This window comes from Pollicipes pollicipes, unplaced genomic scaffold (assembly GCF_011947565.3).
Source record: "Pollicipes pollicipes isolate AB1234 unplaced genomic scaffold, Ppol_2.1 Scaffold_7262;HRSCAF=8765_pilon_pilon_pilon, whole genome shotgun sequence".
NCBI lineage: Eukaryota > Metazoa > Arthropoda > Thecostraca > Pollicipedomorpha > Pollicipedidae > Pollicipes > Pollicipes pollicipes.
In genome coordinates, this window is record NW_023597055.1 from 12,920 (window position 1) to 25,047 (window position 12,128).

Here is a 12,128-nt window from a genome sequence, read left to right on the forward strand (position 1 = left end):
GTGCGCGCGCCACTGTTGTGGCTCCCCGATACCTTCCTCCCAGCGTACCACATCCCGGCGTCCAGCACCACGAGGTCGGCGCACCCCTGCGGCGACGCGCACTCGTCTCGCAGCGCCTCGAGCCGCGACACGAACGCCTCTTTGATGTGGCTACGCCACCAGAACTCAGCACTCAGCAGCGGGCCACGCGCCTGCTGGCTGCAGCGCAGCTTGTCCAGGTGATTGCGTTGCCCAGCCAGGTAGAATATCTCCAGACAAATGTCCGGGTAGGGCGCACCGTTCCCAGGGTCGGTACACAAGGGTCGCTGGGTGTCGCTGGGGGCGTCGGTGGCATTCCGCGGCTGGCATCGCACGTCCTCCAGCTGCAGCCGCTGCCTCAGGTGGTTGTACAGGATACGGTTGCGAGAATCACCTACGAACACTATGCGACTAGGACGCCTTCTGCGGGCCGCCGCCTCGTGGAGACAGCGCGAAGCTTGCCAGTCGGGTATCGATGGCGCAGCGCAGCTGTCGGCCGGGTCGGCGGACTCTCCGCCAGCCCAGTCGTAGTGCCGATGAAGCAGTGAGAAGATCCGGTCGCAGCGCTGGCGCGTCTGTCGCCCAATGACGTCACCATGACCGCTGGTGACGTCACCGAAGTAGTTCGAGGTGACACCGGGACGTGCGGAGAGTGACGCGGTGGGGTTCCGGGTCCTTGTGCTGAACTTGATTGATCCTGTCGCACAGAAAACTTGAGCTAATCGGTCTTTGTATGCATCAGGCGCACCAGAGTACAGCCACACTGCTATTTCTGAACACAGTAATTATCACCATGCTCTTTTTGCAATGGGCCACCACGACAGTGGATGTCTCTTAAGAGCTTAACATCGTGAGAATTCGTATGAGTGAGTATCAAACACACAGCACAGGGTAAACATGACTAAAGCTACCAGCAAACCAAGAACGATTCCTTTTGATGGGTGTAGACATGGAGAAAGAAGAACTAGGGCAGCATCAGATCCAGCCACTTGGCCCGAGCCCAGATGGGCCCGCTGCAGAGCGTAGAGGTCACGCTCTCAACCACTAGTTTGCGAGGACACAGCGACAGGGGATAGTGTCCGTGCGCCGTTGTTGCGTGCTGAAGGTGACCAACACGACAAAGCGGTGCCTCGCAGGCAGTGGCAGTGCGTGACAATGCGCCCGGCTCTCTGGAACGATCTCGTTCTCATATCTCGCTGGAACGATCTCGTGTCTCGTTTGACGATCTCGCGGTCATGGAGTACTTATAAGGAGGCGTTTAATAGCGTTTCGTGGTGTCTTAGTGGGGAGATAGGTCTGGTGCATTCCATGATGTTCGATGTTACAAAAGGTCTCCCCGGTAAAGGCTAATTTCTACTGACGGTTTCAAATGCAACAGGCGGCCATCCGGTGCTAAGGACCTGCGTTGCTCAGTCAGTCTCAGGGTGCAGCAGTCCTGAGGTGGCCTTCATCGCAGCTACTGAACGTGTGTAGGCATACATATCGAACATCCACGTCAGTGCCCTTGAGGTGCATCGATTGGCGGCTCCTCTCTTCTCTCGGATCCACTGAAGTCTGATTGAACGTGCCAGACAATAAAATACACTGAAGCAGTTCATTTTCATCGTCGGACTCCATCTGCCGGCGTGCCGAGCATGCGGAGATGGAGTAAATATCACGTCATTATGTTGACGTCATGCACATCCAGTTCCGCACGGCCGCTCGCAACGGGCACTCCATAGCAGTATCCACCTAGATTGTGCCTCAGCATCGCTGGCAGGGCATGCGTAGATTGAAGCAGGCTTCACTCGGCAATGGCAACAGCCGAATATCGCTCGGAGTCGATAAGAGGCTCACAACTTGTGTATATCTAGATTGCGTGATCACATCCCGTGACTGTAGATTAACTCTCAATACGCTTTTTCTTTAACGTCTCAGGTTTATCGCACGGCAGCTCGGCACATTCGTTTACACATCCCCACACGTGATGCTCACATACACGCCTGCAGCGACCAGTAGAGCCATAACATAAGCGGCCTATGCTGCGCACCGCTTCATTAACACATCAGCTCGTATTGGTGGAACGCGCTTCATTGAGATGCTTTCAAAGTTCACGGCTACGCAACACGGTCTGTAACATTTCGCATCGGGATCTATGGCTCCTAAACCTGAGCATTGCTATTATTCATCACGTAGTAACCGCGTCCAAGTTGTAGTGACCCGCCTTCTGTTATCAGGGGTCTATCTGATTCAGTGTCTCCGTTTTTCTGCTATGAGAGACTTTTTCGGTTTGTAACATCTTGTGTACATAGATAACTAACAGATTGCATGTTATCACACTTTCTCCAAATATTTGAATGACAATGCATGGTTTAATTAACTACAGAACCAAGCTTACAGTTGTTTTTGGCGTAAGATGACAGACAAGATACTGTTAGTTCGTCATTCATTGTAAGAGACAATAAGTTCCTTAAGCATTTTACGTCATGACGAGAAACAAAGTATTGCATTATACAGGCGTAGGAGCGTTTCAAAAAGTGGGAGAAGGCAACGTCAGCGTACACTTTAGGAACTTTTTCTGAAAAGCAAGCCCGATGACCGGGTGGGCGGGGGGGGGGGAGGGGAGAGATAGAGGTTGTTATTCAAATGTCATGGCTATGCTAGGCGTGCATCTAGAGCTGTTTCTCACTGGTGCGCAATCTTGCCTATTCGACTCATCTATGTAATTCGGCCAATATGGCTATCCAGCTTCATAGGTTTATTCGTCCACTTCTTTCCTGGGGAGGCGAAATTCCACCAGCGGATGGGCATTTTGGGTCATTGAGGGGACGTCGGCCTCCACAGGATAGATGCCAGAATACAGCCTGGTCTTAGGCTGATGGTGATTTTGAAAGTGAACCGATGGCTCACAGTGCGTCAGATTTTTCATGCGTCTTTATTTTTCTGGCTGCGCTTTAAGAGATAGAAATTGTTGCAGTCTTTTAGGCGGAAGCAAATTCGGAAACTTCAAATTGCCAAAAGCAATGTGACGAAAGCCGTAAAACTGGAGTGTCTTTTTCGAAAGCCAAGGCACACATGAAGGCCTGTCTGTCAAATGCTCCTTACCTGGGCCCTGCTCTCGTCCGCCGTCTGCGGTCACTGCTCTGTCCCGGCTGTCTCGCGCATGACTGACTGCGAACTGATCGTAAGGGTGCTTTGTTGCACATTTCTAGAACAGTATTACTACTAATTGGTGTGTGAAATATATGTTGGACGCATGCAACAGTATCCTTTTTCCGAATTATCTTCGCTTACACCACACCAACACAGGAAAATAGCCTCCGGGAAGCTGCTTGCCTTAGGCATGGATTGACCCAACGAACATTGTATTGCCCATCGTTCAACATATACGACTTGATCTGTTTTTTGCGCGTAGGCAAGGGTGTAGTCAGAGCCTCGCCGGGGATAACACAGAGTGGACAAAAACCCCTCTTACGGTGACTCCCCCCCCCCCCCAAAAAAAAAATCCCAGATGTAGCTGACTTGTTAACGAGGGACACGATTTTCTTTGCTTTCTTGCTATTTCTATCTTGTAATCAGAACAGAAACCAGAAGCTACCGTGGGATCCATTCTATTTGTGCTTCAACTTTAAAAACTGCAGAAATTAGGCGTTTAACGACCGCGTGGAATAAATCGTCGGCACCCTAAATTTACAATGGCTTAGTAGAATCTTTCTAAACTGACCAACTCAGAATCTTTATCACAATTTTGTGTCTCGGTTGTAAAGGCATTAAGAACATCGCGAAGGTAGATCAGATCGATTTGTTTGATCCAAATGCGAACATGAAATTTTTATTGCAGATTGAGTGGTCAACAATCTGTATTCACATGCAAAGGCCGTGTTTGTCTGGAAATGTTCACCATTCAGTCAGAATGTATTAGTGATACAATTCATGTAGCGTGTTTTCTTTAACATGCGCGCTTCAGCCAACAAAAACCTCCACACCAGACGTTGCAGTCTCCGTAATCCGTGGGACGTTAACCTAGCAGTTAACTTTTGGGCTTGGCCGGCCAGTGGACGAAAATGTTGACGCTTCTGGGATCATTACCTTTAAACATTTCAATCGGTTAGTAATACAAGTCATGTGACAAAATTCTGGGCATGCGGACTGGGAAACATTAGAAACAAAAACGTCGACTCCAGGCGTTGCAGTCTCCATAGGCCGCGCGGCGTCGGTCGAGCAGCTAAAACCGAGCTGTGGCTAATAGGTGGACGAAAATGATGACGCTTCTGAGAGAAACATGCTTGAGCGCTTCATGTCGTCAAAAGTTATATTTAGATGGTAGTGTGGGCGCATATCTTACGAGTGCGATTTTTAGAGTTATGATAAGAACGGATTGGCCATTGAGGCGCCGCGAAGTGGGGCTGGAACCTGGTGGCTGAACTGGAAGAGTACAGACGGAATCTCTATTTTCGTGTTTCTGTAACTATCAATCTGTCCAGAAGACAGAGTAATGCGGCACCAGCCATCTGATGGCACTAGCAGTGGCCGAAGCCCTTCGGTTTTACGGAAGCTGCAGCCCAGGCCATCGTCCTCGCTTTCGAGGTTGAGGGCGAACGTGTTTAAACATTTTGATGTAAGATGTTTCACTAATTCATTCTGAAAAAATGAACGTCAGAAAAACATGGGATGGCCTTGTTTTTAAGCCCCTTTTGACCCATTTTTTTAGCACTAACGAGACCCCCACTCTACTCAATAATAGAGAGATCCCTGACTTCCTTCCGGGCATGGGGACCCCCGAGTAGAGCACCAGAGGTACATTGCCGTTTCCGGTCAAGAGCTGAAGGGCCATTACGTCCCATCGCAGAGTATCCTCTGGCTATCATTCTGGGAACACGGGGCAGGATCTCTTGTCTATCCGGAAGCGATTAGAAGAATATATCATATCACATTGCTCCCCTCCCTGACACGGAAGGCCTTCTGACCCGCGCAGTTGGCCCGGATCAGCACAGAAACCCTCATTGACACAACAACGTTCCTGATCGTCACAGGGGGTCCAATGATCGTCACATAGTTTCCAGTTCCATGCCTTTTTTACATTCTTCAGAGATATCAAGGACCCCTGAACGTGGATTGTAGATGAAAGGGATCCCAAATTTGTGCCAGCATGGCAATCCATGCTCATTTTAAAATGTTCAAGATTCAGTCAGGATTGATTACTGATGAAACAACTATGTAATCAGGTTTTGAGCATGCGCGTTTGCAAGTCATAGCAATAACGGCCTCGACGTCCGGTGTTGCAATGTCCATGGGCCGCGCGGCGTCGGCCGTGCGGCTGTGGCACCATGCGATGGCCAAGGGGCAAACGGAAAATGACTGCGATGGCCAAGGAGCAAACGGAAAATGACTGCGATGGCCAAGGAGCAAACGGAAAAGATGACGCGCCTTGAGGAAGATGGCTGGTGACATATGTACGTCGGCATGTTTAATGCGGTTCAAAAGTAAGCAAAACACAACGTTTGTCTGAAAAGTGGAGGGGTCAGTTAACACTGCTGGCCTCCCACCTTGAGCGATGGGAAGGGGGCCATTGTCCACCTGCCTCCCCCCCCCGTTCCTGCACCGATGATACATTAGTTTATCTATTTGACAAAATTGCCTGCAGAAAAGGTCTGTAACTGCCCGTTTTCAAAGCATGTGTTTTTTATTTAGATAAAATATATCCATAGCTCTACATTGCAAAGTTTGTGATTTCCAACAGCTGGCAAGGTTCGTAACATCCAGATCACACACGCGAGCGGGGTACGGCCGTACTTTGAGCTAGGCTCCAAGAGTGCAGACCTCAGAACGTGCTCACATATTGTGTGCATCTGAAGCGAGATCGATGTTTTCCGTCCGGTGCACTGAACGTGCTGAACGAGCCCTTAGCTGCTCTGGGAGGAAGAGGAGCATCCAGATAAGCAGACAGGGGATCCATCAAGACAGCGCAGCACCCAACAACACCACGGAGACCAAAGTGCGGCTAAAAATATACTTCCGCGGAGAGGCGGTCGGCAGGATTCTCGATGCGAAGCAGGGGCAACATTCTCCAGACTCGATTTTATGGCATTCTTACCTTTTGGAATGCTTCTAGTCAACTGCACGCCAAACCTGCCTTAAAGCAGCCTGCGACTGTATGCATAGAGGCTGTGCACATCTGCATGGTGCATCCAAAGGCGAGCAATCCATCTGGAGCATATTACTGATCTGCTGATGCCAGTTTTTACGAGCTAGAAAGCGCAGACGAGAGATGCACATTCACTGTTATCATAGCGCTGGAACCGTTCGGAAAGTTAGTCAAGCTGAACAAGGATGCTGAGAATGCTTCACTGACGACGTTTTCGTAGCTTTAGGCACCATCAGCCAAGGCAAACTGAAACAGCTTTTCGGGGACTTACCTACTTGAGAGTCAAACAAAGCTACTGGCATAGATTGGACAGAACAAATAGCCTTATTCCTTGGAGAAAAACCAGGAGAATGCAGAGAAAGATGGGTCGGTGTTACAGCAACATGCCTTTACCGAAACAGTAGCGGAAGCGCTTCATACCAGTGCTGAAAGCACTAGCAGTTTTCGGCGCTGTGCTCGCAGCGTGCCTCGTCAAGATGCTGCTGGCCAAGCAGTGGGTGTGCCGATGGCCCGCACACCAGCAAACAGCGCACTGTTGCACTCGTTATCAATATCAAGTAGTTCGGGGCCGTGTGCTATTTCGAGGATATTGGCCCCATACAGTGTGCAGGATTTGGATAGGAACGCTCTGTTTACACACGCATCTGATCTTAAGTTAAACGCCAGACAATGCATCGGCACATGGGCCACCATAGCTCATGCCCACCACGATAAAAGACAGATTCTCATGCAAATAACGGTGTCACGTCAAGGATGCATTAGTCGTATGTCCAACTCATTCCCATACTCGCCGCCCTAACCATCAACCACCCGTCTGGAGCCGGGGCCAACTAACGGGGCGTTCTGATTGTATGCAGCGTGATAGCTATGTGTACAGCTAAGCAGTGCAGCATACAGCGTGGTGATTATAGCTGTCAGCAGTTTTATTCAGTGCTGAATAAATATAAGGGAACTGTCGAGCGGCCCTGCAGGTGGCTGTGAAATTATTTAAGTTACTTTGTGTTCCGGCATATGCCCATCGGGAAAACTGAGGGAAACGTGAAGTGAGCCGTGAACCAGCGGGTCACCACAGCATTTAAAACCCGAGTACGCTGATATTGACACGCCCCGGTGAAAATGAAATTTGACGAGACCATTCATGTGACTCATTTGTAATTCTCTGCTCGTTGATCTGGCGTGAGCACACGCAGGCATAAGGTGCTAGGTGTGGAATCATTATTTAGGTCATTAAGCAATTTGAAAGCCTCTTTAAGTCGGATTCGGAGTCCATCAACTTGGCTGCAAGTCGCAGCTGCATTCCATTCCTCTGCAGGAGGGAAGCGAGCCATAAGTCTGCCTAGCAATAAGATATGGGGCGATTTTTGCATCGTGTGATGCCGGATAGAGATGACAGACTCATGCCAAGATACGCAAGCTTTAACACAGGCTCTGACTCTAGCTCGGACTCAGTTTAAAAATCTCGCAGCCGGCCTTCATCGTTGAGGCCTCCGACCCAAACCAGACTCATGCACTACGGAGATTTTTGGACTTGACCTGATGCAAAAGCTCATGTAGAATGGTAGGATGGATTTGGAAGATGAGCTGGAGCTCAAAACGCCAGGGCTGAGGTTGCACTGGACTTAGACTTTTGCGCGGAGACCTGAGCCCAGATTTGGCTGGTGCCTTTACCTTGTCGCAGAATCCACTGCCATGAACTCAGAGCAATTACAACCAGAATAAACCTGGAACAAAACACAGCGTCACAGCAGTGCGTTGTACTAAGGCGGCCAATAACACTGGCAAAGCCCAAAGACATACTGACAAGCAGGCTCTCGCATTCAAGTAAGTACTGAACATAAACGCCACAGTAGCCTCATCCACTGTTTCACAAAAAGCATATGTGTCATGTGATATACATATATATATATATATATATATATATATATATATATATATAGTTGCACGATTTGCGGATGAGATCTAAGCTGTGGGAGACCGTCTTTGGGGGGGGGGTGTATTGTGTGTATTTGGCTGACTTATTTGGAATCCAAATGCGGAGTCATGCCTTCATTTCAACCCTGATATTGCTTGCCTTTCACCTGGAACAGCAGTAGTGTAACGGTTGCTATAGGTGAGCTTATGTCATCATATATAATGCTTACTTCAATATCCTCAAATGTGGTGCATTTCCTTAAAGTCGGCATGGGTGGGGGGGGGGGAGAGGGGTTCAAACACTCCGAAAACATACAAAGTGACGTCACCGGATAGACGTCCTCGTTTGTGTTCATCTTTTTCTCATTTTCGACCTCATTTTGATCCGCCCAATCTAATGCTTATGAAACCTCTTACCTTTCCAGGGCAAGGGGCCCAATGGGTACTCCACGCTACGGGCACATTACGTTTCCCGGTCAGGGGCTGAAGTCGTTCCATCCCAGCCCAGGGTGCTAACCGACTGCATTTCTGGCAATACAGGGACATGTCTGTATATACATTAGTCGCCTGCCTGACGTTAAAGGCCCCTGACCCGGGAATTGGGACCCGGATCGACGCAGGGTTCCTCACTAACGCAAAACATACCAAGTTTCGACGCAGGTGCCCGACAATTGGCATGGAGACCACAGTCCAGCATAATAGGCCCTTGGCTCAAACGGTATGGAGAGCTCCCCGCTCTGTAATGGAACCGCTGACTGACACGCGGTCTCCTATTGTCTCATTGACTGTGGACCTCTGACCGACAAGGGGTCGTATTGTTTCAGGGGTCCCGGTGAATGTAAATCGCTGGTCCTGGCCTTATCCTTGCTTGGGAAATGGGCTCCCAGGCTCAGACCCACGCGCTGCCGACTGTTTGTCGTTGGTGTTCTCTGACCGATATAGAGACCCTCATTGCCCTCGGGTGTGATCTGCTGCCTTCATGTAATCTACAGCCAACCATTCGTACCTTCCAATCAGGCACTTGATCGAAGGCCACTCTACTGGCCGCTTCGAACACTGCCCCCGACCGATTATGGGCTCCTTGCCATACATGACCCCTGTTGCTGTGGTTTCCAGATCAACACAGGGACCCGTTCATTGTCGCAGGGGCCCCGACGATTGTAAATAGCGGGCTCCGGCCTTGTCCGTGGTTGGGAAATGGGATGTGAATTTCAGACCTGACGCTGGAGCAGTTTGGTGGTGAATTCGTCACGTGTCGCGGTCCTTAAGCCTTCACCACAGGGGCGTGTTTTGCAAAATATTATTGGGGATGGAAGAGGAGGGCGGGGAAAATTATCCCTAAATACACTTAAAACAGACTTCTCTCCTGCTCTTATGCGTTTCCCGACTTTGTCTCGGTGTAAGATGCCGCTGGGCACCGTAGTCATTTTATTTGGCGGCTATCGTCGAAACCAGGTTTCGGTAATTAACGTAGGGTCGATGCTATGTTGCTTTAGACGTTTTTGGACATGCATGGTTTCGGGATGTGTTATGTGTTTTCATGTTATGCACCTTCGACACATTTAATGTTGCATATTACGCAGATTCGTGTTGTTTTGGTGATCATAATCGGACGATGACTGCTATCGGTTTAGTCGGCTGGTGTCGGTGGTCAGGTTTCCGTTAGTGCAATTGTTCAATCGTATCTTTACGTCGATGGGAAGACCGGCACATTCCAATGGTCCTTCGGAACGTAGACAGACAACAACTTGGTCACTTTTTTGCTGATATTTGACCGGTTTCTTCTCGATGTTCTCAATTTTTATAAGGTACCCGGCCAAATAATGCAGGTTGTTTAAGTCTGTAGAGCCTCAAACATCGCTGAATAATGCCAAAACACTCAGATAATAGCACAAAGCCGGGTCAGAATCAACCAGACATAATAATCTTGGAAGTCAAAAACGCAGCTGCACTCAGCTGAATATGGCATCTTAGCTTTCACTTCTGTGTCCTTGTACCTCTTAAACGATTAGCAGAAACCTACTTTGAAATTGATATAATTTTGAGCTCCCATTTTTAATTTCCAACTGGCACTTAGGCTCCAGAAGGTTGGGGAGGCAAGCTTACGGTTGGGGAGGGGGGGGGGGCAAATTGGACATGGGGGAGGCAGCGGCCTACCCAAATAATACAAATCGACATCTGTGGTTACGGTCATAAGACGCGCCCAGTACCCACCTACTATTGTCTGTTATGTTGACCAGTAACGGTTTTGATGACCAGTATACGCAGCATGAAGGGGTGCAACTTTTCAAAATCAGTTTGGCGTCGGTTGAGCTTGAAAAATGCTTCAAAAGGTGGGTTTCTTCCTGTATTTGATCGATCTCTTGATATTGAACCGTGTGCCCCTAACTGGTTCGGGAGCTACATCGTCCAGTGTATCTATAACTAGTACGTGATTACTTCAGCACGGTACTTGCCTCTCTGTGGTGATCCCCCCCCCCATCCCACACACACAGAATGGATTATTTTGTAGTAATATACGTACAGTCCAACGACAGCTAATCTGTTGGCAGTTCAGTTATTGTGTGATGTGTATTTGAGCAATTCCGAACAAACTCCGGGCTACTGCCACCCATAGTCAATAAACGGCTTTAAGGCCAAACGGACATACATAGTTATTCAAATTCAAAACACACCTTCCTCTGACTGGGAACAAAGAGGCCGGTTTCCAACATACGGATACTAAGCATTAATACCGTGGGCGCTCAGCTTGTGGGAGTTCTGAGTGGTCTATCCCATTCAAGCGCTTGCAAAGAGTGGGAAAGGCTGGAGTTGACTAGGTGGCGAAATCTCGTGCTGATGACCTCAAAACTGGAGTGGACAACAAGCGGACAGATGCCATACTCGCCGCTGGCGGAGGGGCTGTGCATGCCCAAAACCGCGATGAAGCCATGGTAGGATGCCCTTGAACCTACAGCCAGCATGCGTCACAGACTATGTGGTTATAAAATATCCCACATAGTGTAACTCGAAACATTTGGAAAATTGAACGGAAGTCGTAAATGGAATGGATGCATTTCTATGCATCTTTGCAAGATACAAGATGCAATATGCAAAAGGCAAGATGCATTTATAGATCCAACGTCGCCCCTCGGCTCTCACCTCCGAAACCGGGCGCGCCGTGATTGTCACCCCCGTGAGTCTTCAGAGCGGCATAAACGTCACGATAACGGGAGCGATTGCCCTCCAAGTCGCTCACGCCTGCTCCACGCGCCATTTGGGCCTCTGCTGCCGCGGCTGGCGTCCGCCGTCGGCCGGCATCGGCAGACTGCTGCGGGTGGAGCTCCCGGCGCGGCAGACGGCCGCCAGCAGCAGGTCTTTCGGGCGGGCCTCCTGAGAACGTTGCGGTCTGCTGCAGAGTTCGCTGCCTGACGATGAGCCGGGTGGGGCGCAGTCACGTCACCATCACGGTCACGTCATTCGCGGCCGCGCCCTGAGTTGACCTGGGAACTGTCTCAAAATCGGCACGTGACGCGACACGCGAATTTTCTGAAGCGGCTCGTCCGATCGCCTTGAAACCTTCACCAGTGCATATGTCATAACCACTGTCATTTCATTGTCCGTCACTTAAAGTTGACGACTTGATCCGCTTTGGCATGTGGGCAGGGGCATATCCCGAGCCTTGCCAAGAGGGAACAGAGGGTCAATAAAAGCCCCTCCTATGGTGACCCGTCTAAAAAATCCCCGGATGTAGTTTACTTGTAAACGAGGGACATGACTTTTTTGTATTATTGTTATTTTCATATTGTAACCAGAACAGAAACCAGTAACTAACCCGTGATCAATTCTGTTTATTTTGAAGTCAATAAACTGCATAAAATGGGCGTTTAACGACCGCATGGAATAAATCACCGGCATCCTTTGTTCACAATGCTTTAGTGGACTCTTAACCGATAAAATTCAGAAGCTTTTTCACAATTTCACCTGGATTCTACAGACATCAAGAACATTGCCAAGGTAGATTAGATCGATATGTTTGACCCAAATTTGAAAAAGAAAATTTGATTGTAGATCGGGTGTTCAGCAATGTGTATCA